Source organism: Oncorhynchus mykiss, chromosome 1, assembly GCF_013265735.2.
Source record: "Oncorhynchus mykiss isolate Arlee chromosome 1, USDA_OmykA_1.1, whole genome shotgun sequence".
In the NCBI taxonomy this organism is placed as follows: domain Eukaryota; kingdom Metazoa; phylum Chordata; class Actinopteri; order Salmoniformes; family Salmonidae; genus Oncorhynchus; species Oncorhynchus mykiss.
In genome coordinates, this window is record NC_048565.1 from 18,049,107 (window position 1) to 18,075,976 (window position 26,870).

The 26,870-nt window shown below is 42.2% G+C and overlaps 1 protein-coding gene across 3 annotated transcripts in view; it reads right to left on the bottom strand.

Annotated features, from left to right (window-relative positions):
• The window catches only part of LOC110497425 (probable cation-transporting ATPase 13A3), a 48,099-nt gene extending 38,603 nt beyond the window's left edge, over positions 1-9,496 (bottom strand). For all 3 annotated transcript variants that reach the window (XM_036958882.1, XM_036958845.1, XM_036958927.1), the window contains exon 1: positions 9,288-9,496. The gene's annotated coding sequence lies outside the window, so the exon portion shown is untranslated. The remainder of the gene's footprint in view (positions 1-9,287) is intronic.
• Between the last annotated feature and the right edge of the window lie 17,374 nt (positions 9,497-26,870).

Sequence of the window (26,870 nt, forward strand, 5' to 3'; positions counted from 1 at the left end):
GTATTTCCTGTTCACTTTTATCCCAAGGTTCACTCAAGTTCCTTGATTTGGGGTAAGCCCTAATTTCCTTAAGGGCCTAGTTGGCACACCAAGTGAAGGCCAGAAATGACTCGAGGAGTAAACACTCCGGGGAGAGAGAGGTCTCATGATGATTTGTAATTTCAAAGAGTGACTCATCCTTCCCAATTGAAGGGTGATTGTGACAATGATATGATCATATCCCTGAAAGGGAATAGTGAATCAGTCAGCAGTAAAAACCCGCTATGGGTCAACAGAACCTACAGCATCATATTTAGTTTGGCAAGTCTTGGCATTGACCGGTGAACCACTACAGGAAAGGTCAGACTCATACTTAAAGCCACACAAACAATGGGTTAATCATTGGCATGACAGCACCTCTGGATTGTTAGAGGAGAAATACCATTAACACTATCTGCCTTAGTTAGGCTAGAAGTTACCATATTTCTAAAATGACAAACTAGGAAACAGGCAAAAGCAGTGCAGGAGGAGCGCCCTTCTTAAAGCTAACATTAAATCTGCGCTGCTCAGTCGTGTTGTCAACAACGGAGCAGGATACATTTTCAGAAACATAGAACATCTCTTTTCGATAAAAAATGTTTTGAAATGTCAAATTAGTCTTTATCTGCCTTCCCAATAAAAACTATCAAAAGCAATCACTTTTGAATTTGAAAACAGAATCCTACTCATTACTCTGCATGCTTTTGTTTTGAGTAGACATCACACTCGGCTAAGACAGGCCACCTGGCTCACGCCCGGGAGAAAGCCTGGTTCCAAAATAAGGTTATGCAATGTAGGCATACAGTATCAAATGATATTGATACTGTATGCCTACTAATACAAAGAGCAAAAAAAAATTAAGGAACCGGAAAGAAAGTTGCGCATATTATATTTGTGCAGAGTTCCATATAGTTCTCCACTTCCTTCTTGGTCTTTCTATTCAACCTTCATTCATTGTTTTTACATGGATCATATCCACTAGAAAAACCCACACATTTCTATACACTCATGGATAATGTTTATTCTCAAGCCCTGAAAAGCATTTCAGTGGACAAAAGAAAATATGCTATGTCACAAAACATGACAACTAAGTTACTTCCACAGAAGTAGAATGTGGTTTAGCCAACAGGAACAATAAGCTAGCCCACTTAACTAGAAACAACTGTTGGCTTTAATTGATTTTTCATTATCATTCAATTTGAATAAGAATCCAGATTCAACAATGAAAGAATGTCCCACAAAATGTGAACTAATTTTTAAAGAGAGTAATGTATTTGACAGAAAAATGCAGATAATTTCCAAACCAAGCTGTAGCAGTCTTAAAAATCTAAATACAATTCAACCATCAAGCTTAAAATCATGGGAAGAAATTATTTACCAATGATGTCTAACCTGCATCAAACCAGTGTGTAGTACGGAGTAACTATCGCTGTAACAAAAATTTAGAAAACATAGCATACACTACAGAAGGGAACATTGATATGACTAACTGGCACTTTGACTATAATCCAATCAAAAACAAAATATTATAATGAACATTGTGCTTCAGTGTAGAGATCAACCGATTAATTAGGGCCGATTTCAAGTTCATAACAATCTTTTTTTTTTTTTTTTACACCTTTATTTAACTAGGCAAGTCTGTTAAGAACACGTTCTTAATTTCAATAATTACTTATAATCATTATTTAAAATCACTTATTCACATCCTGGGCCGTGTGATGTTGCTGACTGTGTATGACCCATCTTATGGCAAATCCTAATCATTCTGCGATGATGGAATGCACATGTAGACCGGCCAGTGGACCAGACAGCGACGATACGGTGCATTTGGAAAGTATTCAGACTCCTTACATTTTGTCACGTTACAGCCTTATTCTAAAATGGATTAAATAGTTTCTCCCCCTCAATCTACACACAATGCCCCATAATGACAAGGCAAAAACAGGTTTTTAGAAAATTTTGCAAATGTATATAAAAAATATTTTAAAAATGAAATCACATTTATATAAGTACACAGAACCGTTAAATCAGTAATTTGTTGAAGCACCTTTGGAAGCAATTACAGCCTCGATTATTTTTGCGTATGACGCTACAAGCTTGGCACACCAGTATTTGGGGAGTTTATCCCATTCTTCTCTGCAGAACAAAAGGTTCTACAGCCGTACCATCGAGAGCATCCTGACGGGTTGCATGAGTGCCTGGTATGGCAACTGCTCGGCCTCCGACCGCAAGACACTGCAGAGGGTAGTGCGTATGGCCCAGTACATCACTGGGGCCAAGCTTCCTGCCATCCAGGACCTCTATACCAGGGGGTGCCAGAGGAAGGACCTAATAATTGTCAGACTCCAGCCACCCTAGTCACAGACTGTTCTCTGCTACCGCATGGCAAGCGGTACCGGAGCGCCAAGTCTAGGTCCAAAGGGCTTCCAGACGATTTGCTTTGCCCCCCTTTAACGCTACTGTTACTGATATTATCTATGCATAGTCACTTTAATAACTCTACCTACATCTACATATTACCGCAATTACCTTGACTAACCGGTTTCCCCACACATTGACTCTATACCGGTACCCCTTGTATATAGCCTCGCTAGTGTTATTTTACCGCTGCTCTAAGTATTTCTTACTTTTATTGCTTATATTTCTAACAACTGCATTGTTGGTTAAGGGCTTGTAAGTAGCATTTCACTGTAAGATCTACACCTGTTGAATTCGGCGCGTGTGACAAATAACATTTGATTTTGAGATCCTCAAGCTCTGTAAGGTTGGATGGGGAGCGTTGTTGCACAGCTATTTTCAGGTCTCTCCAGAGATGTTCGATCAGGTTCAAGTCCGGGCTCTGGTTGGGCCACTTCAGAGACTTGTCCCGAAGCCACTCCTGCATTGTCTTGGCTGTGAATTTAGGGTCGTTATCCTGTTGGAAGGTGAACCGTCGCCCTAGTCTGAGGCCCTGAGCGCTCTGGAGCAGGTTGTCATCAAGGCTCTCTCTGTACTTTGCTCCGTTCATCTTTCCCTCAATCCTGACCAGTCTCCCAGTCCCTGCCGCAGATAAACATCCCCACAGCATGATTCTGCCACCACGCTTCACCGTAGGGAAGGTATTGGCCAGATGAGCGGTTCCTGGTTTCTTCCAGATGTGACGCTTGGCATTCAGGCCAAAGAGTGAATGCCAAGCGAGAAACTTGGTTTCATCAGATCAGAGAGTCTTGTTTCTCATTGTCTGAGAGTCCTTTAGGTGCCTTTTGGCAAATTCCAAGCTGGCGGTCATGTAGCTTTTACTGAGTGGCTTTGTCTGGCACTCTACAATAAAAGGCCTGATTGGTGGAGTGCTGCAGAGATGATTGTCCTTCCTTCTGGAAGGTTCTCCCATCTCCACAGAGGAACTCTGGATCTTGGTCACCTCCCTGACCAAGGTCCTTCTCCCGATTGCTCAGTTTGGCCTGGCGGCCGGCCACCTTAAGGAAGAATCTTGGTGGTTCCAAACTTCTTCCATTTAAGAATGATGGAGGCCACTGTGTTCTTAGAGCCCTTCAATGCTGCTGAAATGTTTTGGTACCCTTCCCCAGAACTGTTCCTCAACATAATTCTGTCGCGGAGCTCTACGGACAATTCTTTCAACCTCGTGGCTTGGTTTTCATTCTTGACATACACTGTCAACTGTCGGACCTTATATAGACAGGTGTGTGCCTTTCCAGATCATGTCCAATCAATTGAAATTACCACAGGTGGACTCCAATCAAGTTGTAGAAACATCAAGAATGATCAATGGAAACATACACCCGAGCTCAATTTCAAGTCTCATGACAAAAGGCTCTAAATACTTATGTCAATGTAAAATTTAATTATAATTTTTTAAACCTTTTTGTTCCTTTGTCATTATGGGATAGTGTGTAGATTGACAGGAAAAAGGGGTCTGAACACTTTCCGAATGCACTGTATATATCCACACACACACTGCTCGTCCTAATATTTATACATTTCTTAATTCCATTATTTTACTTTTAGATGTGTGTATTGTTTGATATTACTGCACTGTTGCAGCTAGAAACACCCGCAATAAAATCTGCCAAATAAACTCAGCAAAAAAAGAAAAATGTCCCTTTTTCAGGACCCTGTTTTTCAAAGACAATTCATAAAAATCCAAAGAACTTCACAGATCTTCATTGTAAAGGGTTTAAAACACTGTTTCCCATACTTGTTCAGTGAACCATAAACATGCACCTGTGGAACAGTCGTTAAGACACTAACGGCTTACAGACGGTAGGCAATTAAGGTCACAGTAATGAAAGCTTAGGACACTAGGCGCCTTTCGGCTGACTCTGAAAAACACCAAAAGAAAGATGCCCAGTGTCCCTGCTCACCTGCGTGAACATGCCTTAGGCATGCTGCAAGGAGGCATGCAGATGTGGCCAGGGCAATAAATTGCAATGTTCGTACTATGAGACAACTAAGACAGAGCTACAGGGAGACAGGACGGACAGCTGATCGTCCTCACAGTGGCAGACGACGTGTAACACCTGTACAGGATCGGTACATCCGAACATCACACCTGCGGGACAGGTACATGATGGCAACAACTGCCCGAGTTACATCAGGAATGCAAAATCCCTCCATCAGTGCTCAGACTGTCCGCAATAGGCTGAGAGAGGCTGGACTGAGGGCTTGTAGGCCTGTTGTAAGCCAGGTCCTCACCAGACATCACAGACAACAACGTCGCCTATGGGCACAAACCCACCGTTGCTGGACCAGATAGGACTGGCAAAAAGTGCTCTTCACACCCCCCCCCCCCCCCCCCCCCCTCCCTTTGTTCAGGGACAGATAATTCCATTTGTTAGTCACATCTGTGGAACTTGTTCAGTTTATGTCTGTTGTTGAGTCTTATGTTCATATAAATATTTACACATGTTAAGTTTGCTGAAAATAAACGCAGTTGACAGAGGACGTTTCTTTTTTTGCTGAGTTTGTGTATGCGACCAATAACATTTTTATCTATTTATCCTGGGCACATTCTTAACCTCACTAGGGTACGTGGGACGGTAACGTCCCACCTGGCCAATATCCAGTGAAATTGCAGAGCGCGAAATTCAAAAATACTAAATTCAAATATTTAACATTCTTGAAAATGTGTTATACATCAAAATAAAGCTCAACTTCTTGTTAATCCAGCCGTCGTGTCAGATTTCCTCCACGCGCTTGGAAACACTACAGCCAAAATGGGAGCCACCTAGAAAAACTACAATTTCCAGGTAATTTTTCCAAAAACCAGCCTGAAACTCTTTCTAAAGACTGTTGACATCTAGGGGAAGCCCTTGGAACTGCAATTTGGGAGGACTTGGGCTTATAAATTATAGTACTAGCCATTGAAAATAGTGTGGGGGGGTTGTCCTCTGGGTTTCGCCTGCCATATCAGTTCTGTTGTCCTCACAGACATAATTTTAACAGTTTTAGAAACTTTAGTGTGTTTTCTATCTAAATCTAAACCAATTATATGCATATCCTAGCTTCTGTGCCTGAGCAACAGGCAGTTTACTTTGGGCACGCTTTTCATCCGGATGTCAAAATACTGCCCCCTACCCCAGAGAGGTTAGCAGGTTGGCCTGTCAATCCATCCCTGTGGGTGGGATTGTCAGGGTGGAGCAGGGTATTTGAGACAGTCACAGAGTTGGTAGGGTTTCAGACTAGAGGTCGACCGATTATGATTTTTAAACGCCGATACCAATTATTGGAGACTCAAAAAAAAAGAAGCAGATACCGATTTAATCGGCCGATTTAATATTTTTAGTTATTTATTTTTAATAATGACTATTACAACAATACTGAATGAACACCTATTTTAACTTAATATAATACATCAATAAAATACATTTTGCCTCAAATAATGAAACATATTCAATTTGGATTAAATAATGCAAAAACAAAGTGTTGGAGAAGAAAGTAAAAGTGCAATAAGTGCCATGTAAAAAAGCTAACATTTAAGTTCCTTGCTCAGAACATGAGAACATATGAAAGCTGGTGGTTCCTTTCAACATGAGTCTTCAATATTCCCAGGTAAGAAGTTAGAAGTTGCAGTTATTATAGGAATTATAGGACTATTTCTCTCTATACCATTTGGTATTTCATATACCTTTGACTATTGGATGTTCTTATAGGCACTATAGTATTGCCAGTGTAACAGTATAGCTTCCGTCCCTCTCCTTGCCCCTACTTGGGCTTGAACCAGGGACACATCGACAACAGCCACCCTCGAAGCATCATTACCCATCACTCCACAAAAGCCGCGGAGCAAGGGGAACAACTACTTCAAGGTCTCAGAGCGAGTGACGTCACCGATTGAAAAGCTATTAGCGCAACCCGCTAACCATTTCACATCGGTTACACCGGCCTAATCTCAGGAGTTGATGAGCTGTTTATGACTTCAAGCCTAATGCTTGAAGCACAGCAAAGAGCTGCTGGCAAATGCAGGAAAGTTTAATGCTAGCTAGCAACTTACCTTGGCTTCTTGCGGCTCTCGCGAAACAGGTCGTCCAGCCTGCCACGCAGTCTTCTCGTGGAGTGCAATGTAAATCGGCCACAATCGGTGTCCGAAAATGCAGATCACCGATTGTTATGAAAACTCAAAATCGGCCCTAATTAAATCTTCCATTCCGATTAAATCGCTCGACCTCTATTTCAGACCTATCAATCGATCACTATCGGTGGGATTTTCAGGGAAGGGATGTTTGAGAGTCCCAGGGTTGTTAGGATTTCAGACCTGTTATTTAATTATTGGGGGTGGGATTTTCGGGGGAAGGGAATAGGTTAGTAATCTAGTCATTTAAACACTTTTTCCCCGAATAGGCTTGGGCGGTAACGAGACTGTCATACTGGGATATTTGGTAATACTGGCACTGAACACAAGGGGCGCTGTTATCAAACCCCACTAATATTCTGTAATCCGAAGGTTAGCAATGCTAACAAGTATACTGAACAAAAACAAACAACATGAAACAATTTCAAAGATTTTACTGGGTTACAGTTCCTGAGAAAATCAGTCAATTGAAATAAATTCATTAGGCCCTAATCTACAGATTTCACATGATTGGGAATACAGATCTGATCAAAATGGTCTTCAAAATGGGCCTCGGGATCACGTCACAGTATTTTTGTGCATTCAAATTGCCACCGATAAAATGCAATTTTGTTCGTGGTCCAAAGCTCATGCCTGCCCATACCATAACCTCACAGCCACCATGGGGCACTCTGTTCACAACATTGACATCAGCAAACCTCTCGCCCACAAAACGCCATACACATGGTCTGCGGTTGTGGGGCAAGTTGGATGTACTGACAAATTCTCTAAAACAACATTTCAGGCAGCTTATGGTAGAGAAATAAACATTGAATTCTCTGGCAACAGCTCTGTTGGACATTCCATGAGTCAGCATGCCAATTTCACACTCCCTCAAAACAGGAGACACCTATGGCATTGTGTTGTGTGACAAAACTGCACATTTTAGAGTGGCCTTTTAGGTGCACCTGTGTAATAATCAGCTCCTTGATATGCCACACCTGTCAGGTAGGTGGATTATCTTAGCAAAGGAGTAATGCTTATTAACAGGTATGGAAACACATTTAGTCACCAAATTTGAGAGAAATAAGCATTGTTCGTATGGAACATTTCTGCAATCTTTTATTTCAGCTCATGAGACCAACCATTTCCATGTTGCCTATATATTTTTGTTCAGTGTACATGTAAAATTCCATAGAGAATGCTAACTAAATGCTGATGAGTGCATTGCGAACATTTTGTAGAGCTTCGGATCTAAACTATACAACTATATGTAAATAAGAATGTTCTTAACTGTTTTGCCCAAATGTAAATTTTAAAAATTAGAATAAATTACTCAAATGCTACTCACAGTTTGCTGCACGCCAAAACAAATAATAGGCAGCAAGGCTCTTCATCTATGAGGGGATTCTATGCTGTTACCAAGCAAATAATTGATTTAGGACATAGCTAACCACTTAACTAGATAGCTAACTAGCTACTAAATTAGCACACCAAAATGCACAACTGCAGAGCATTTAGCACATTTTAGACAGTAACTTAATAGTTATAAGATATCTAGCTGGCAAAAATGTAGCTGTGAATTCCTTACTGTAATTAGATCACCTGGAGCATGCTGCACAACAGTGAGTTACTCACAAGGCTCCGGACAAACACCACGTGACATGTGACTGGGGACTACCGTAAGCTTCATAATATTGTGACAAGTGAAATTTAGAACGTAATGTTCTTTATCTCCTAACGTATTGTGCAAGTTGACTGCAGGTATTTACTTAAGGTAAATACCAGTATTCAAATGTATAAAATAAATAGTAAATAGTTTCAATGGTATTGAAAAACCATCCTGTGGCTTTTTCCAAATATCTCGGTATACAGTATATACACGGTTTACCAAAGCCTATTTTCCAATATAATTTGTGGCTAAACCTAAGAAAAATAGTTGTGTTCTGTTCATAAATATGGATTCCCCCTGTTAAGAAACTGTGTTGAAATGTTTACACTCAAATTTTCTGGGGGACACACACACACACTCCCAAGCTTTTGCACCCCCACTTTCAGACAAAGTTAGGCACCCATGCACTACCTACCTAGTTAGTAACAAAAGCAAATGCTTGTGTTATTTAATGTTAGTCATCTTAGTGACTTTAGACAGACAACGCAGTGATCAACTGCATACAATAGCAGCTAAAACATTCTCGCTAGCTAACCAAGTAACCTTAACTAGCTAATGTTCTCAGATAATAGGGAGAGGGGGACCAATATGACAGAGCAAGAAAGCTAGCTCGCTCATAGAAATTAAATTAGCTGGATAAATAGCTAGTTTAAGACACTCGTTCTAGTTTAGCTGTCAATGTGAAACACATGAGAGACAGCAAACGGACTGGAGGAATCCCCATTTCGTGATACACAAGAACTGGCTGGCTACACTACTATGGTATGGCTGAGCATGACTGAACTGTGGCTAGTTGCTAACGTTAGCTTTCTTAGGCTGCGTTTAGACAGGCAGCCCAATTCAGATTTTTTTCTCTCTAATTTCTCTTTAGACTAAAAAGATCTGTTCTGAAAAAGAGCTGATGTGAATGTGATTGGTCAAAAGAACAATCAGTGGACAAAATATCAGAAGTGACTGCCTGCCTGTTTTTTTTAGCTCGCTAGCAAGCAAGCAAGCAATCTCCAACACATGGGGTGATGTGGAGAGCTCAAATTAAATAAAGACACTTACCAGAACCACCTGGACTCTTTGACGATCACCTGAGAGTCATAGTAAGACGAGAGCAGCTGTTTTCAAAAAGAAAAACGTTGTTGCAGAGAAGTATAGCTGGCTATATATATATTTTATATCGAATGTAGTCGCCTCACAATTAAATGTTGACAGCTCAGTGAAAGAACGAATGAGGCGTCGGATTAACTGCCTGAAACTTCCTCACTTACTAAGAGGAAGTGAAGGCGTGAGGCACAGGATATGAGATCACGAAAGAACATACGCGGTTATAAACTCCGTGGTCAAATAGCGCGCATATTTCTGCCTTATATTATCATCACAATATCTTCATTCACCTCGCTGGGGTCACATTTGTTGTATTTAAACATTACAATCTACATGTCATACATACTTGTACGCCGGCATGCATACCCACAGCATGGAAGGGTGTTTTCCATTCATGATTCCATCTGGCTAGGTGTGTTCTTCTTGCATGAAATATTATTGTATAAATAACATGGATTCATTCAAGACCAGACAATATAGCTTAATTGCTTTAACACGGCAATTTCTTGTATTTTACTCTGGATGGCAGAACATTATGAGATCTATTGAAACTACCGAGAACAGTCTGTCATAGCATATGACGAGCAAAAGCTCATACAGTTTAGACCGGCTATAATACATCCCACGTCTCTCTTCCCTCAGAGCGAGCGACCAATGACGTACTCACCAATCCTAAAGAAAAACAAGAAAGCCCATTCAGGACTGGTGCCTCAGATGTTCTAATCTTTGCTCCCAGTCAGTTGTGCAAACAGAATTCCAACTATTTATATGGAAGGACAGTTTGTTTTAATTTTCCCCAGTCTCGGAAGGGAAAATAATCAACCTCAGGCCCTGGCACCTCACAGCCCAGAGGCTGGGCAATGCCAGCTCAGCATTCAGACTACATCAGAACACAAGGCACTGGCAGTGACTGGGCTTCAGGACCTGCATGTACTCTGTATGTGTGCTATGCTGTCTCTGTTTTCAGCATGTCAAAGGAGCTTGAGACAAATATGGTAATAAGCCTTTATAGATGTGCAATATAAAATAAAATGTAATGAGGACACTGGCATTCATTGTCACAAGAATTCATGTTGATGTAGTCAAGAGGTTTTAAATTAATGGCAAATTTCTACTGTTTATCAGCAATTGCTTGGCTAACCCTCGTTCTTATCACAGACCAATGTCTTCAGCAGACATTTCACCAAAGGAAATGTAATGGGGTGGAGAAGAATGTGCTTCACAACTTTGCTCTAATCTATGTATTGTCCTATTATCAGAACCCAGGGAAGTCACTTGAATGCCCATCAGTTAAAACAAGTCTGTGACTCTGGCACTGTACTACCCAGCCCGCAGTTCGAGAAACGGGCCAGACAGGCAGGGGAGTGGGAGCTACTGGGAAGGACGGAGAAGCCCATTCCGTCTAGTCTGGCCCTTATCAGGTTTGCTGGGCCTTTTCCAGTTCAGCCCTGATAACCCGGCCTTACTAGTAAAATACAGGAAGTGAACCCTTGACCTTGCGAGGCGACCAGGGAGTGACACTGTTTTATAAGGGGAGGTCTACGGTGACACATCCCTAATGGGTCTTGTTAGTTAGTGCAGCCCATGCAAAAGCCAGGCTGATAAGTAGTTTGGGTGTCATCCGTTTAATGAGCGGTGCAAACCCATAACAGGCAAGCTGTCTGCAAGGCCACCTGAGCATCTGAGGAGTGATAACGGCATTTGTAGTCGACACACTGAGAAAGAGAATAACAAGACAGATACTCGGCCATATAATGTGTATATGAGCCATTTAACCCAGTCATTCAATATTTAATGAAACAACAAACTGCTGGATCATGGTCCAAATTGTTATGTAAACTCCACAGGACACTTATGATGGCAAACCAATAACATATATGACACCCAATGAAAGCATGAGACATGACAATAAAAACACAAAGTTTGATGACAGATACATTATTTGCACTTTTATTACCTTATATAGTCACAATACAAAACACAGATCTGACACAATGTGATATAATGAGGAACTATTACCAGGTCATTCACCAGTGTTTGAAATGATCATGCCACTCCAGTCACCACTCTGCTTGATATGCTCTTTATAGTCTGTCCAATGATGCCACAGATTCAGACAGTGGGTTTTGGGCTTCGGTTCTTTGGTCATTCTTGCAGGGGAAACTGCTCTTTTGGCAGTTTTTTCCACTGTGCAGTTGCTTTTTCAAAATCCCACCGTTGTTTTGTTATAAGGTAGAGATACTGTTTATCTATTATGCATATTCACTATGAATGACATGTTGTTTATGTCTACAGCTTAATCACATGATTGTGTTCTTGTTCTCTATGGAAATATTCTACACTGCAATAAAACACAACAATGTTAATTTTTTCACTCCAACCTGCAAACTGTGATACTCAATGATGTCACATGTTCAACCAATCAACTCCTCAGTCCTTGGAGAGCAGTTTACAAAATGTTGAGCCAAGCCCCTGACCAGCAGGCATCACACAGGAGACTGTAAACAGCTCCCAAAATATCAGAGCCAAGTGACGAATCCCCTATAGACTAGGCAACCATTTTGCTTGCTTCCGAGGCAGACTGGCCCTGCCTCAGTCTTTAATCAAAGATCTTTAACAGCAGAACACAATGCAAATCTTGAACAATTCAACCCCTCCGCCTCACCCCTACCCCGCTAGAACGAGCACTCAGCAGAAATGAGTTAGAAACACAATACAAAGAAAATTCCGAAACAGCTTTCTTGTGGCTGGGGTTGTTTTTAGAGTATGAAGAAACAGAGTCCTGTGGTGAGATTATGCAGCTGGCAAATTGCAAAAGGCCTTATTTCCTCATGGGATTTCAATGCAAAAGCAATTAGTGAAATGCAAAACAACCTAAATTATTTCAGTTAACCTCATGATTTATGCAAATTATTTTAATATCATTCAGTTGTAAAACAAAATACTTTAAATCCTTAGCCCATTTGTTCTCCAAATAAGATCAAACAACTTTACAGCTCTATGGCCTAAGCCTAGAGTTTAGTTTTATAAAATATAAAGGTACACTACCGTTCCAAAGTTCGGGGTCACTTACAGTTGAAGTCGGAAGTTTACATACACTTAGGTTTGACAAATTAAAACTCGTTTTTCAACCTCTCCACACATTTCTTGTTAACAAACTACAGTTTGGCAAGTCAGTTAAGACATCTACTTTGTGCACGACTGTCACGTCCTGGACATAGAGAGGCTTTTATTCTCTATTTTGGTTAGGCCAGGGTGTGACTAGTGTGGGCATTCTAGTTTCTTTATTTCTATGTTTTCTATTTCTTTGTTTTTTGCCGAGTGTGGTTCCCAATCAGAGGCAGATTATTTAATTTATATTCACTGTATTACAATTCCAGTGGGTCAGAAGTTTACATACACTAAGTTGACTGTACTGCTAGGAAAATTCCAGAAAATGATGTCATGGCTTTGGAAGCTTTTGATAGACTAATTGACATAATTTGAGTCAATTGGAGTTGTACCTGTGGATGTATTTCAAGGCCAACCTTCAAACTCTGTGCCTCTTTGCTTGACATCATGGGAAAATCAAAAGAAAACAGCCAAGACCTCAGAAAATAAATGGTAGACCTCCAAAAGTATGGTTCATTCTTGGGAGCATTTTCCAAAGGCCTGAAGGTACCACGTTCATCTGTACAAACAATAGCACGCAAGTATAAACACCATGGGACAATGCATCCGTCATACCGCTCAGGAAGGACACGCGCTTTGTCTCCTAGAGATGAACGTACTTTGGTGCGAAAAGTGAAAATCAATCCCAGAACAACAGCAAAGGACCTTGTGAAGATGCTGGAGGAAACAGGTACAAAAGTATCTATATCCACAGTAAAACAAGTCCTATATCGACATAACCTGAAAGGCCGCTCAGCAAGGAAGAAGCCAATGCTCCAAAACCACCATAAAAAGACAGACTACGGTTTGCAACTGCACATGGGGACAAAGATCATACTTTTTGTCCTCTAGTCTGATGAAACCAAAATAGAACTGTTTGGCCATAATGACCATCGTTATATTTGGAGAAAAAGGGGAAGCTTGCAAGCCGAAGAACACCCTCCCAACCATGAAGCACGGGGGTGGCAGCATCATGTGTGGCAGCATCATGTTGTGGGGGTGCTTTGCTGCAGGAGGGACTGGTGCACTTCACAAAATAGATAACATCATGAGGAGAAAATTATGTGGCTATATTGTAGCAACATCTCAAGACATCAGTCAGGAAGTTAAAGCTTGGTCGCAAATGGGTCTTCCAAATGGACAATGACCCCAAGCATACTTCCAAAGTTGTGGCAAAATGGCTTAAGGGCAACAAAGCCCTGACCTCAATCCTATAGAAAATTGTTTGGCAGAACTGAAAAAGTGTGTGCGAGCAAGGAGGCCTACAACCTGACTCAGTGACACAAGTCACCCAACTTATTGTGGGAAGCTTGTGGAAGGCTACCCAAAACGTTTGACCCAAGTTAAACAATTTAAAGGCAATGCTACCAAATATTAATTGAGTGTATGTACATTTCTGACCTACTGGGAATGTGATGAAAGAAGTAAAAGCTGAAACATTTAATTCACTCTACTATTATTCTGACATTACTCATTATTAAAATGAAGTGGTGATCCTAACTGACCTAAGACAGGGAATTTTTACTCGTGTTAAATTACAGGAATTGTGAAAAACTGAGTTTAAATGTATTTGGCTAAGTTGTATGTAAACTTCCGACATCTGTAAATGAAACTGTACATTTTCTTGTTTTTGAAAGAAAAGCTCCATTAAAATAACATCAAATTTATCAGAAATACAGTGTAGACATTGTTTATTTTTTACCCCCCTTTCCAGCTCCTAAACGGCAGATTTTTTTATGGAATATCAACATAGGCGAACAGATGCCCATTATCAGGAAACATCACTCCTGTATTCCAATGGCACATTGTGTTAGCTAATCTAGATTCATCATTTTAAAAGGCTAATTGATCATTAGAAAACCCTTTTGCAATTATGTTAGCACAGCTGAAAACTGTTGTTCTGATTAAAGAAGCAATAAAACTGGCCTTATTTAGACTAGTTGAGTATCTGGAGCATCAGCATTTGTGAGTTCGATTACAGGCTCAAAATGGCCAGAAAGAAATAAGACCGTCCCCTCGCCCATACCCGGGCGCGAACCAGGGATCCTCTGCATACATCAACAACAGTCACCCACGAAGCATCGTTACCCATCGCTCCACAAAAGCCGTGGCCCATGCAGAGCAAGAGGAACCACTACTTCAAGGTCTCAGAGCAAGTGACGTCACCGATTGAAACGCTATTTAGCGCGCAACGCTAACTAAGCTAGCCGTTTCACATCCGTTACACTGGCAACTTCATTAAATAGTACCCGCAAAACATCAGTATCAATGTCAACAGTGAAGAGGCGACTCCGAGATGCTGGCCTTCTAGGCAGAGTTGCATAGAAAAAGCCCTATCTCAGACTAGTCAATAAAAATAAAAGATTAAGATGGGCAAAAGAACACAGACACTGGACAGAGGAAGATTGGGGAAAAGTGTTATGGACAGACTAATCTAAATTTGAGGTGTTCGGATCGCAATGAACGTCATTCGTGAGACGCAGAAAAAATGAAAAGATGCTGGAGGAGTGCTTGACGCCATCTGTCAAGCATTGTGGAGACAATGTGATGGTCTGGGGGTGCTTTGGTGTTGGTTAAGTGGGAGATTTATACAGGTTAAAAGGGATAATGAAGAAGGAAGCCTATCACTCCATTTTGCAACACCATGCCATACCCTGTGAATGGCGTTTAATTGGAGACATTCTTCCTACAACAGGACAATTACCCACAGCACAGCTCCAAACTATGCAAGAACTATTTAGGGAAGAAGCAGTCAACTGGTATTCTGTCTATAATGAAGTGGCCAGCACAGTCACCGGATCTCAACCCTATTGAGCTGTTGTGGGAGCAGCTTGACCGTATGGTGCGTAAGAAGTGCCCATCAAGCCAATCCAACTTGTGGGAGGTGCTTCAGGAAGCATGGGGTGAAATCTCTTCAGATTACCTCAACAAATTGACAACTAGAATGCCAAAGGTCTGCAAGGCTGTAATTGCTGCAAATTGAAGATTATTTGATGAAAGAAAAGTTAATTATTATTTAAATAAAAAATCATTATTTATAACCTTGTCAACTTCTTGACTATATTTCCTCTTAATTTTACAACTTAATTTCATGTATATTTTCATGGAAAACAAGGACACTTCTAAGTGACCCTAAACTGTTGAACGGTGGTGTAGCTGGCACTGCAATAAGAATAGCACTTCCCCATTTATAGATGATTTGTCAGTGTTAGTGATTGAAGATTATGCAATATGTGTAGACGGAACTGAGCGGGAGTCGTTCCCCCGCCATATTACTAAGTAATTGGACATCTGACCTTTGTCAGACCTTGGTAAATTCTAACAAGAGGGAAAGAATAACATTTGAAATGTTAAGTAATTGGATGAAAAAGACCTCAAATACTTGCATGCCACTGCTGACAAAATGACAACGACTCAATTCAAAGCCATGTTAACTACAATATATTCTGAACCCCTGTTTGGGCCCTACTGCTCTTTGACACACTTAACCAGGGGAGGTTCACATCATTAGCTTTTTCCTGTTTGGTGAATAGTATAAAGTTCCAATTGTTTTCGCTCACACCATTTGCAATTGTTTCAGATTAAATGACGTCCTCCATGACTTTACTTTCAGAGAGCTCCATTATTCTAAAGATGTGAGGGACAAAAGGGTGCCAATAGAAAATGTATTTTCCACAAGGCACTAAAGACATCACACAATCACCACCCTAACAATTCTAAACTATTTTACTAATTATGAGGTTGACAGGTTGCTTATGAGTCGTTCCACATGATTTCAATCCCTTTCTGACAGCACCCCTTTCATACGTTTGCCCGTGGTAGAAGTGATCAGAAAGTGACTTTTTTGACCTGAATGAATGACAAGACATTCACATGATCGAGGTGCTCAAAATTGATCCACTTTGCATACCATACCATTAGACATCCGTCTTCATCGCTGAAAAACAGAAACGGTTGAGTTTGGTATAATTTGAAATCTTTGTCAAACTAGGGTTGATTAAACTATTTCCATTTTTTTTTTTAAACAGATTTTTACCTTTAATGTCAATATCTAAAAACGCATACACTTTTTCTCATGTTCATAGCTTAGAACTTAGGACCTATTTTACATCAGAGGTGTTTGTTGTGCCCACCATCGGTTGACACTAAGCGTGCTCTTGAATACAGGGTGGACGTCATGTTTTGGCTGATAAATGTACTAAAATGTGAGTACAATTCAACTTCAGCTTTCAAATGGTACCATAAAGATGGTTGAAGATTCACACATCAGAAAATGTTTAACAGGAAACCTATTGAAATCATAGAAATATAGACACTAGAATAGACATTCCCATTAAAGTTGACATTCGACTGTGGGTGGACCAGCAGCCATATTTTTGGTTGTAATTGGAAGTAAAATGTGAATTATTATTTTTTTAAATGTCAATGTTGTACCAGCTAAATTGCAGTTGTCTCAAGTGATAAGTCCATTCTATGAATTATGTTTCTATAATTGAAATGACACCCTGTATTGAAAAGTATGCTGTGTCTGGCACAACACAAAGTCCCAGGGCCGGCTCCAGCATTTTGTGGTTCCAAACGAGATATGGTTGTGGGACCCTCCCACCTCGTGGAAAAACATTTAAGGGCCCCCCTCTTGACATTTAAAATATATATAAACAGCTCTGGAAAAAATTAAGAGACCACTGCAAAATTGTCAGTTTCTCTGGTTTTACTATTTATAGGTATGTGCTTGGGTTAAATTAACATTTTTGTTTTATTCTATGAACTACTGACAACATTTCTCCTAAATTCCAAATAAAAATAGTAATTTAGAGCATTTATTTGGAGAAAATGACAACTGGTCAAAATAACAAAAAAGCTGCAGTGTTGTCAGACCTCAAATAATGCAAAGAAAATAAGTTCATATTCATTTTTAAACAACACAATACTAATGTTTTAATTAACTTAGGAAGAGTTCACAAATCAATATTTGGTGGAATAACCCTGATTTTCAATCGCAGATTTCATGTGTCTTGGCATGATCTCCACCAGTCTTTCACATTGATGTTGGGTGACTTTATGCCACTCTTGGCACAGACATTCAAGCAGCTCCGCTTTGTTTGATGGCTTGTGACCATCCATCTTCCTCTTGATCACATTCCAGAGGTTTTCAATGGGGTTCAGGTCTGGGGATTGGGCTGGCCATGACAGAATCTTGATCTGGTGGTCCTCCATCCACACCTTGATTGACCTGGCTGTGTGGCATGGAGCATTGTCCTGCTGGAAAAACCAATCCTGAGTTGATTTGTCTTTGTGAAGGATGCATGAATCAAGCCCTCAAGGTTGTCCTTGAAGAAAACAAATTAAATTAATTAGGCCTTAATCTATGGATTTCACGACTGGGAATACAGATATGCATCGGTTGGTCATAGATACTTAAAAAAAGGTAGGGGAGTGGATCAGAAACCAAGTCAGCATCTGGTGTGACCAGCATTTGCCTCATGCATAGAGTTGATCAGGCTGTTGATTTGGGCCTGTGGAATGTTGTCCCACTCCTCTTCAATGGCTGTGCGAAGTTGCTAGATATTGGCAGGAACTGGAACATGTTGTCGTACACGTCAATCCAGAGGATCCGAAACATGCTCAATGGGTGACATGTCTGGTGAGTATGCAGGCCATGGAAGAACTGGGACATTTTCAGCTCCCAGCAATTGTGTACAGATCCTTGCAACATGGGGCCGTGCATTATCATGGTATCTCTGTGCATTCAAATTGCCATAGATAAAATGCAATTGTGTTCATTGTCCATTGCTTATGCCTGCCCATACCATAAGCCCACTGCCAACATGGGGCAATCTGTTAACATCATTGACATCAGCAAACTGCTCGTCCACACAATGCCATACACAACGACTGCCTGGTACATTTGAAACCGGGATTCAGCCGTGAAGAGCACACTTCCCCAGCGTACCAATGGCCATCATTTGCACACTGAAGTCAGTTATGACACCTGTTACGCACACCTCTTGGAGGAGGGAACACAACACCCTGCTACACTCAACTCCCGTGGAGTGAAAGAGTAATGTGACTGTAGGTGCGGGTAAGGATGACTGAGACAGAGAATCTTACCATTAACAGGGAATTTATTCCTTCACACGATCATTTTGAGAAAAAGGGTCTGGACAGACAAAGGCAAAGAAAGTTAAAGTTAAAGAGCCCCCTCTCCTACCTACCCACAACTTACCTAACTAGCACCACCTGCCGCACTAACCAAAATGCAGGGGATGGTCCGCCCAGGTCTTACTTAAGTGTGCATAGACAGAGTACATACTACGGGTATATGTATGCCTGCAGGCCTAAGCACTCCCAAGATGCCTTCCCCCCCCCTGGGAACAAAAACAGAATAATACAAACAATTTCAATAATCAAAACAGTCCTTTTGATGTAAACATACCTCCGCAGGACCGGCTACAAAATAATTTACAAAAACTGTCTGAGCAACAACCAACACAGAACATCTTCTGCCCTGGAGCTGGACTGGACGCCGTGATTGGACTAGACATCGGCGCTGAGGAAGGCTCCTGCCCTGGAGCTGGACTGGACGCCGTGATTGGACTAGACATCGGCGCAGAGGAAGGCTCCTGCCCTGGAGCTGAAGGTTCTGGACTGTGGACTGTCTCAGGAGGTTCCGGACTGTGGACCGTCGTTGGAGGTTCCGGAATGTGACACGTCGCCGGAAGCTCTGGGCTGTGAACCGTCGCCGGAAGCTCTGGACTGGGGACCGTCGCCGGAAGCTCTGGACTGGGGACCATCGCAGGAAGCTCTGGACTGGGGACCGTTGCCGGAAGCTCTGGACTGGGGAGGTGCACTGGAGGCCTAGTGCGTGGAGCTGGCACAGGATGTACCGAACTGGGGAGGCGCACTGGAGGCCTGATGCGTGGAGCCAGCACAGGTGGTACTGGACTGGTGACACACACTTCAGGGCGAGTGCGTGGAGCCGGCACAGGACGTACCGGACTGGGGAGGCGCACTGGAGGCCTGTGCATGGAGCCGGCACAGGTGGTACCGGACTGGTGACACGCACTTCAGGGCGAGTGCGTGGAGCAGGAACAGGACGTGCCGGACAGGGGAGGCGCACTGGAGGCCTGGTGCGTGGAGCTGGCACAGGATGTACTGGGCTGTGGAGGTGTACTGGAGACCTGGTGCGTATAGCCGGCATCAATGGTACCGGTTCGATGACACACCTGGCACAGGACGAACTGGGCTGGCACAGGACGTACTGGGCTGTGAAGGCGCACTGGAGACCTAGTGCGTATAGCTGGCATCAATTGTACCGGAACTTTAACACACTTCGCACGGTAAGTGCGAGGAGCTGGCACAGGACGTACTGGGCTGTGAAGGCGCACTGGAGACCTGGTGCGTATAGCTGGCACAGATGGTGCCGGGCTGAGAAGGAGCTTTTCAATGCGCTGCAGCATACTCCTTTCCACAACCTCTCTCCGGTATCTCTCATTACCTTCTTCTATCGACTCCCACACAGGCTCTGGCTCACTCCCCGGTTCCGCCGACCACCCCATATGCCCCCTCCCCATTTTTTCCCCCGGGCTGCCTTTTGGGCTTTCTCTGTGGCCACGAACCCCGGCGTCGTCACTGTCCTCCCTTCTCTCCTTGCGTCTTCCGCCAAGGAAGGCGATCCTGTCCTGCCAGGGTTTCCTCCCAAGTCCAGGATCCCTTCCCATCCAGAATCTTCTCCCAAGTCCATGTTACACTCTCCTCCTGGGAATGCTGCTTGGTCCTGTTGTGGTGGGATATTCTGTCACGATCATTGGAAGCATACTCGGACCAACGTGCAGCGTGATCTGGGTTCCACATCTTTTATTAGAAATAAGTGAACCACACAACAAACAATAAAGACTAAACGAAATGTGACGACAATGGAGTGCTAACATGCAACTACACATAAACAATATCCCACAAAACACAGGTGGAAAAAAATGCTACTTAAATATGATCCCCAATTAGAGACAACCATTACCAGCTGCCTTTAATTGGGAATCATACAAAATCACCAACATAGAAAAACAAAACTAGAACCCCACATAGAAATAATAAACTAAACTAAACCCCCAGTCACGCCTTGACCTACTCCACCATAGAAAATAAGGGCCCTCTATGGTCAGGACGTGACAAGACCCCGACTGATTTTGGGGCCGGGTGCCCTAAGCTACCTGCTTATGTCGCTTATGCCTGGAACTTCAGATAAATCCGTGTCTAAGTTAAAACCTATGCGAAAATGAGACAAATCTGACTTTACACGTTTAGATAAACGAGTTTTATATATCAAAAATCAGCTTTTTTTTGGTTTAACCTTTAACGTTAAAAACTATTACATTGACCCCCCCATTTGTTTTGTACACTGCACCTACTCACTGTTTATTATCCATGCATAGTCACTTCACCCCTACCTACATGTACAAATTACCTCTAACCTGTAACCCCGCACACTGACTCGGTACCGGTACCCCTTGTATATAGCCTCGTTATCGTTATGTTACTGTGTTACTTTTTTATTATTTTTTACTTTAGTTTATTTGGTAAATATTTTCTTAACTCTTCTCGAACTGCACTGTTAAGGGCTTGTAAGTAAGCATTTCACGGTAAGGTCTACACTTGTTGTATTTGGTGCATGTGACAAATAAAGTTTGATTTGATTTGAATTATATTTTTCAGTGATGAAGACACAGACGTCTAATGGTAGGTATGCAAAATACATCAACTTTGAGCACCTCTATCTCCTGAATGTTTTGGCATTCAGGTCCAAAAGGTCACTTTTCTGACCACTCCTACCATGGCAAAATGTATGGAAGGTTTCGTTGAAATCAAAAGGGGTGCAGTCAGAAAGTGATCGAATTCATATGAAATGGCCCTTGAGTGGACTTTCACTGCACTATAATAATCAGTCGACATGGAAAGGCCTGAGCATAGAGAAGTAACGTTAAATAGACATACTTAGTTAGCAAGCAAAGCACTTCAGAAGACCTTGTGGGTAAAGGTCTTGATTTGACCTTCCTTACTTGGTAATAGGCAGGGCCTACAATGTGTTAAGACTGAAAATAATAGGTTTCCCTGATGCGCAGATGAATCCAAAGCAACAAGTTTTCAACCATCCTTCACATACTATCACCATCTTGTGGCAGAAAATGGTTTAACAGTTCACATTTTTTTACGATCACATACTAAACTCAGAATAACTGAACCATATTGGGCAAAATCTTGCTGTAGAAGATGATTTTACACAATAGTAAGGTTGTTAAAAAAGAATGTAAGGATCCGTTGGGATCTGATCTCCACATCAGAGTTGAGGGATGAGGAGTCAGAGAACATTTCTAAGGTGCAGGGTTTGTCCATTCTCACGGTCCTCCTGAGGGGGATCTCTCTGACACACCTGCTTCCCTGGACAGAGTCTGGTTGAATGTTGACATCCATGTAATATCCCATATCAGCCATCTTGTTGAGATTTGTGTTATTGGAGGGAACACAGAGAGGAGTGCCATCCAAGCCCAACGCACATGAGGAAAGAGAGCTGTGTTTAAAGATGATTATCAAATACTGTATGAGGCAAAGCCAGGACAGGAATGAAAGAGCAACTTAAAAAGGAGTTCTCAAACATCTACCATTTAGTCTTTCATTCTCTATCTTAAAGATCTTTATTTGCTCTTTCATTCCAATGCTTGCTATAAAATTACATAAACAACACTGCCAGGCATTGAGTCCATCTCCTTAACCCAGAGAGGACTCTGGGCTTACTGTGTGTTTTTCTTAGTCTTCCCTCTGGGGTTGTGCTGAGTGGGGGAGAGGAACCCCCCAAGAGACTGTGTCTGGAGAACCCCTTCCAGGCTGCTGCGGAGAGGTACTCTTCCTGCACCAGGACAGGAACACAATCTGACCACAGAGTCAAGATAGTAATGACAACACGGTTAGGGTTCAATTCAATTAGAAGTTATATTCACATACTCATTAAATCTCGCCCACCAGCTAGCTCTCTCGAGGCTGGGGACGAAGCTACATATTCATAAGCTGGAGAAGGATACAGCAAGATGCAGGGTTGCACAGAACGTTGATGCCAGTAGTCATGGCATGGCTCTCAGTACAAACTCATACTGAGTGTCGTAGAGCAATATGATCGAGGAGTATACGTTAAAAGATGAAGAGGTTCAAGTGCTAAGAGCATTATTATGTCATATTGTATTGCAAGTTTTCACTACATAACACTTGACTTTGAGGGACTGTTGAGACAATACATCCAAGTACGGCAACTCAGACATGAACAGAAGTGAACTACAATGGGATGTCACTTACTGCTCTGGAGAAAGCACAGAACTTGTAGGTCCAGAGCAAACCAATAACATAACCCAGGACATCAGTGCTGTCCTGCCCAAGGACACAGCATAGCAGTCAGTTAGCCACTGAAAACAGGGTGCTAGTGTGGAGGTGATTTCATAAGAGAATCTCCCACTTAAATGGAGGAGGTCTGTGAGAAGTTCTTCTCCCATTATCCTCCCAGTTAGAGGCCTGTCTACAGGCCCTGGGCTGGTCCTGGATGTCAGGTAGCTCCCTCCACCAACAGCAGAGAAACAGCCATGGGGTTCTGCCTCCTCCTCCTCCTCTTCATCATCCTCAGTCTATTATCTGGAGAAGGTAAAGGGGTGAGGGTTGAGAATTGCAGTTCTGCTAACTGAATGTTTTCCATTGAAACATTGAAAAAAAGTATTTCACAAGGACCTCTCTTCAGCCTCATTTCTTTTGCATTTCTTGGCTTTATAGATCAAACTTTATTGTTATTCCTATACATACAGTGCAAGCGTATTGTTTGTGTTGATAACATATTGTAGGACCGGATACAACGAACATGCTCTGCCTAAAGGGTAACTGTGAGCAGCTCTGCCAAAAAAGGGATAATTGAGAAATGTGTAGAAGGAAAGTGAGCATTTCTCATTTGCCAAGATAATTCATCCACCTGACATGTGTGGCATATCAAGAAGCTGATTAAAAAGCATGATTGTTTCACAGGTGCATCTTATGCTGGGGACAATAAAAGGCCACTCTAAAATGTGAAGTTGTCACACAATGCCACAGATGTCTCAAGTTTTGAGGGAGTGTGCAATTGGCATGCTGACTGCAAGAATGTCCAACAGAGCTGTTGCCGGAGAATTTAATGTTAATTTCTCTACCAGAAGCTGCCTCCAAAGTCATTTTAGAGAATTTGGCAGTATGTCCAACTGGCCTCACAACCGCAGAACACGTGTATGGCGTAGTGTGGGTGCGCGGTTTGCTGATGTCAACGTTGTGAAGAGTGCCCCATGGTGGCGGTGGGGTTATGGTATGGGCAGGCATAAGCTACAGTCAATGAACACAATTGCATCTTATCAATGGCAATTTGAAAGCACAGAGAAACTGTGACAAGATCTTGAGGCCTATTGATCTTGAGGCCATTCATCCGTTGCCATCACCTCATGTTTCAGCATGATAATGCACAGCCCCATGTCAAAAGGATCTGTACACAATTCCTGGAAGCTGAAAATGTCCCAGTTCTTCCATGGCCTGCATACTCACCAGATATGTCACACATTGAGCATGTTTGGGATTCTTTGGACTGACGTGAACGACAGCGTGTTCCAGTTCCCGCCCATATCCAGCAACTTCGCACAGCCATTGAAGAAGAGTGGGACAACATTCCACAGGCCACAATCAACAGCTTGATCAACTCTATGCGAAAGGAGATGTGTCATGCTGCATGAGGCAAACGGTGGTCACACCAGAAACTGACTGTTTTTCTAATCCACGCCATTGCCTTTTTTTTAAGGCATCTGTGACCAACAGATCTATATTCCCAGTCATGTGAAATCTATAGATTAGGACCTAATGAATTTATTTCAATTGACTGATTTCCTTATATGAACTGTAACTCAGTAAAATATTTGAAATTGTTGCATATATATTTGTGTACATCATAGATTGTTGTCTTGTCACCAGAAGAGCCTGCTGACTGGAGAGAAAGGCCCCAACGGTGCTGCACAAATGGCCAAGGAAACAGAGGGTACAGGCTGCCTCCTCCCCTGACTTCCTGCCCAACACTCTGCATCTCGCCGACATACCAGCCGAGAATAAGTGTTTCCAATAAAAGTTAAGTAAAAGTTAAGTAAAACAACTATAAGTAGCCTAAACATAACAGTGCTTGACTTGGGAGCTGAATCACTGGAGCTGAATACCGGCACCTCAAATGTTGTTCTGCTTAAGCTCCTGCACCTCTTATTGAATATTAGTTTTAAAAATATTATGGAGCTCCTGCACCTACATTTGCTGGAAGATACTGACCCTACGAGCTGCACTGGGGTCAGAACGCAATCATGGTTACATTAAGACACTGTGGAGCCAGTGTAACGGTTCTCATTTGCTTGGATGACAAAGGACAGTGCTGTTCTCCTTCACGGTTTATTCTGCAGACACACACACACACACACACACACACACATGTGTAAACTTTAGAGCAACTGCAAATCCATCATAAAATCTCCATCAAAGTTGAACAACTTTTTAAAATCTTTGTAGAACAGCTAAATGTATATTTACAATATCCATCGTTACATCTATAACAACATGACTACAGATAGGCACTCCACTTATAATGACTCTATATGATGGCCATAACACAGCACGTGTAGAGCAACATAATAACAGTTTCAATAACAATAACTGTTGTTATAACTGTTCAATAACAGTTTGGGAGCGCATACCACACACACACACACACACGCACACAAAATGTGTAAATTTCAGAGCAACTACAAAGAAGTCAAAATCTGTGTGACATTAAATAAAAAATGATTGATTGCAAGGCAATCAAACAAGCTAAGCGTCAGTATAGAGACAAAGTAGAATCGCAATTCAACGGCTCAGACACAAGAGGTATGTGGCAGGGTCTACAGTCAATCACGGATTACAAAAAGAAAACCAGCCCAGTCACGGACCAGGATGTCTTGCTCCCAGGCAGACTAAATCACTTTTTTGCCCGCTTTGAGGACAATACAGTGCCACTGACACGGCCCGCAACCAAAACATGCGTTCTGAGCCCTCTCCTGTACTCCCTGTTCACCCACGACTGCGTGGCCACGCACGCCTCCAACTCAATCATCAAGTTTGCGGACGACACAACAGTGGTAGGCTTGATTACTAACAACGACGAGACGGCCTACAGGGAGGAGGTGAGGGCCCTCGGAGTGTGGTGTCAGGAAAATAACCTCACACTCAACGTCAACAAAACTAAGGAGATGATTGTGGACAGCAGAGGGAGCACCCCCCTATCAACATCGATGGAACATTAGTGGAGAGGGTAGTAAGTTTTAAGTTCCTCGGTTTACACATCACAGACAAACTGAATTGGTCCACCCACACAGACAGCATCGTGAAGAAGGCGCAGCGGCGCCTCTTCAATCTAAGGAGGCTGAAGAAATTTGGCTTGTCACCAAAAGCACTCATGAACTTCTACAGATGCACAATCGAGAGCATCCTGTCGGGCTGTATCACCGCCTGGTACGGCAACTGCTCCGCCCACAACCGTAAGGCTCTCCAGAGGGTAGTGAGGTCTGCACAACGCAAACTACCTGCCTTCCAGGACACCTACACCACCCGATGTCACAGGAAGGCCATAAAGATCATCAAGGACAACAACCACCCGAGCCACTGCCTGTTCACCCCGCTATCATCCAGAAGGCGAGGTCAGTACAGGTGCATCAAAGCTGGGACCGAGACACTGAAAAACAGCTTCTATCTCAAGGCCATCAGACTGTTAAACAGCCACCACTAACATTGAGTGGCTGCTGCTAACACACTGACTCAACTCCAGCCACTTTAATAATGGGAATTGATGTAAAATATATCACTAGCCACTTTAAACAATGCTACTTAATATAATGTTTACATACCCTACATTATTTATCTCATATGTATACGTATACTATATGATACTGTACTCTATATCATCTACTGAATCTTTATGTAATACATGTATCACTAGCCACTTCAAACTATGCCACTTTGTTTACATACTCATCTCATATGTATATACTGTACTCGATACCATCTACTGCATCTTGCCTATGCCGCTCTGTACCATCACTCATTCATATATCTTTCTGTACATATTCTTTATCCCTTGAAACTTGTGTGTTTAAGGTAGTAGTTTTGGAATTGTTAGTTAGATTACTTGTTGGTTATTTCTGCATTGTCGGAACTAGAAGCACAAGCATTTTGCTACACTCGCATTAACATCTGCTAACCATGTGTATGTGACAAATAAAATTTGATTTGAATAATATAATTGAATGGCACATAGCATTGAACAACAAA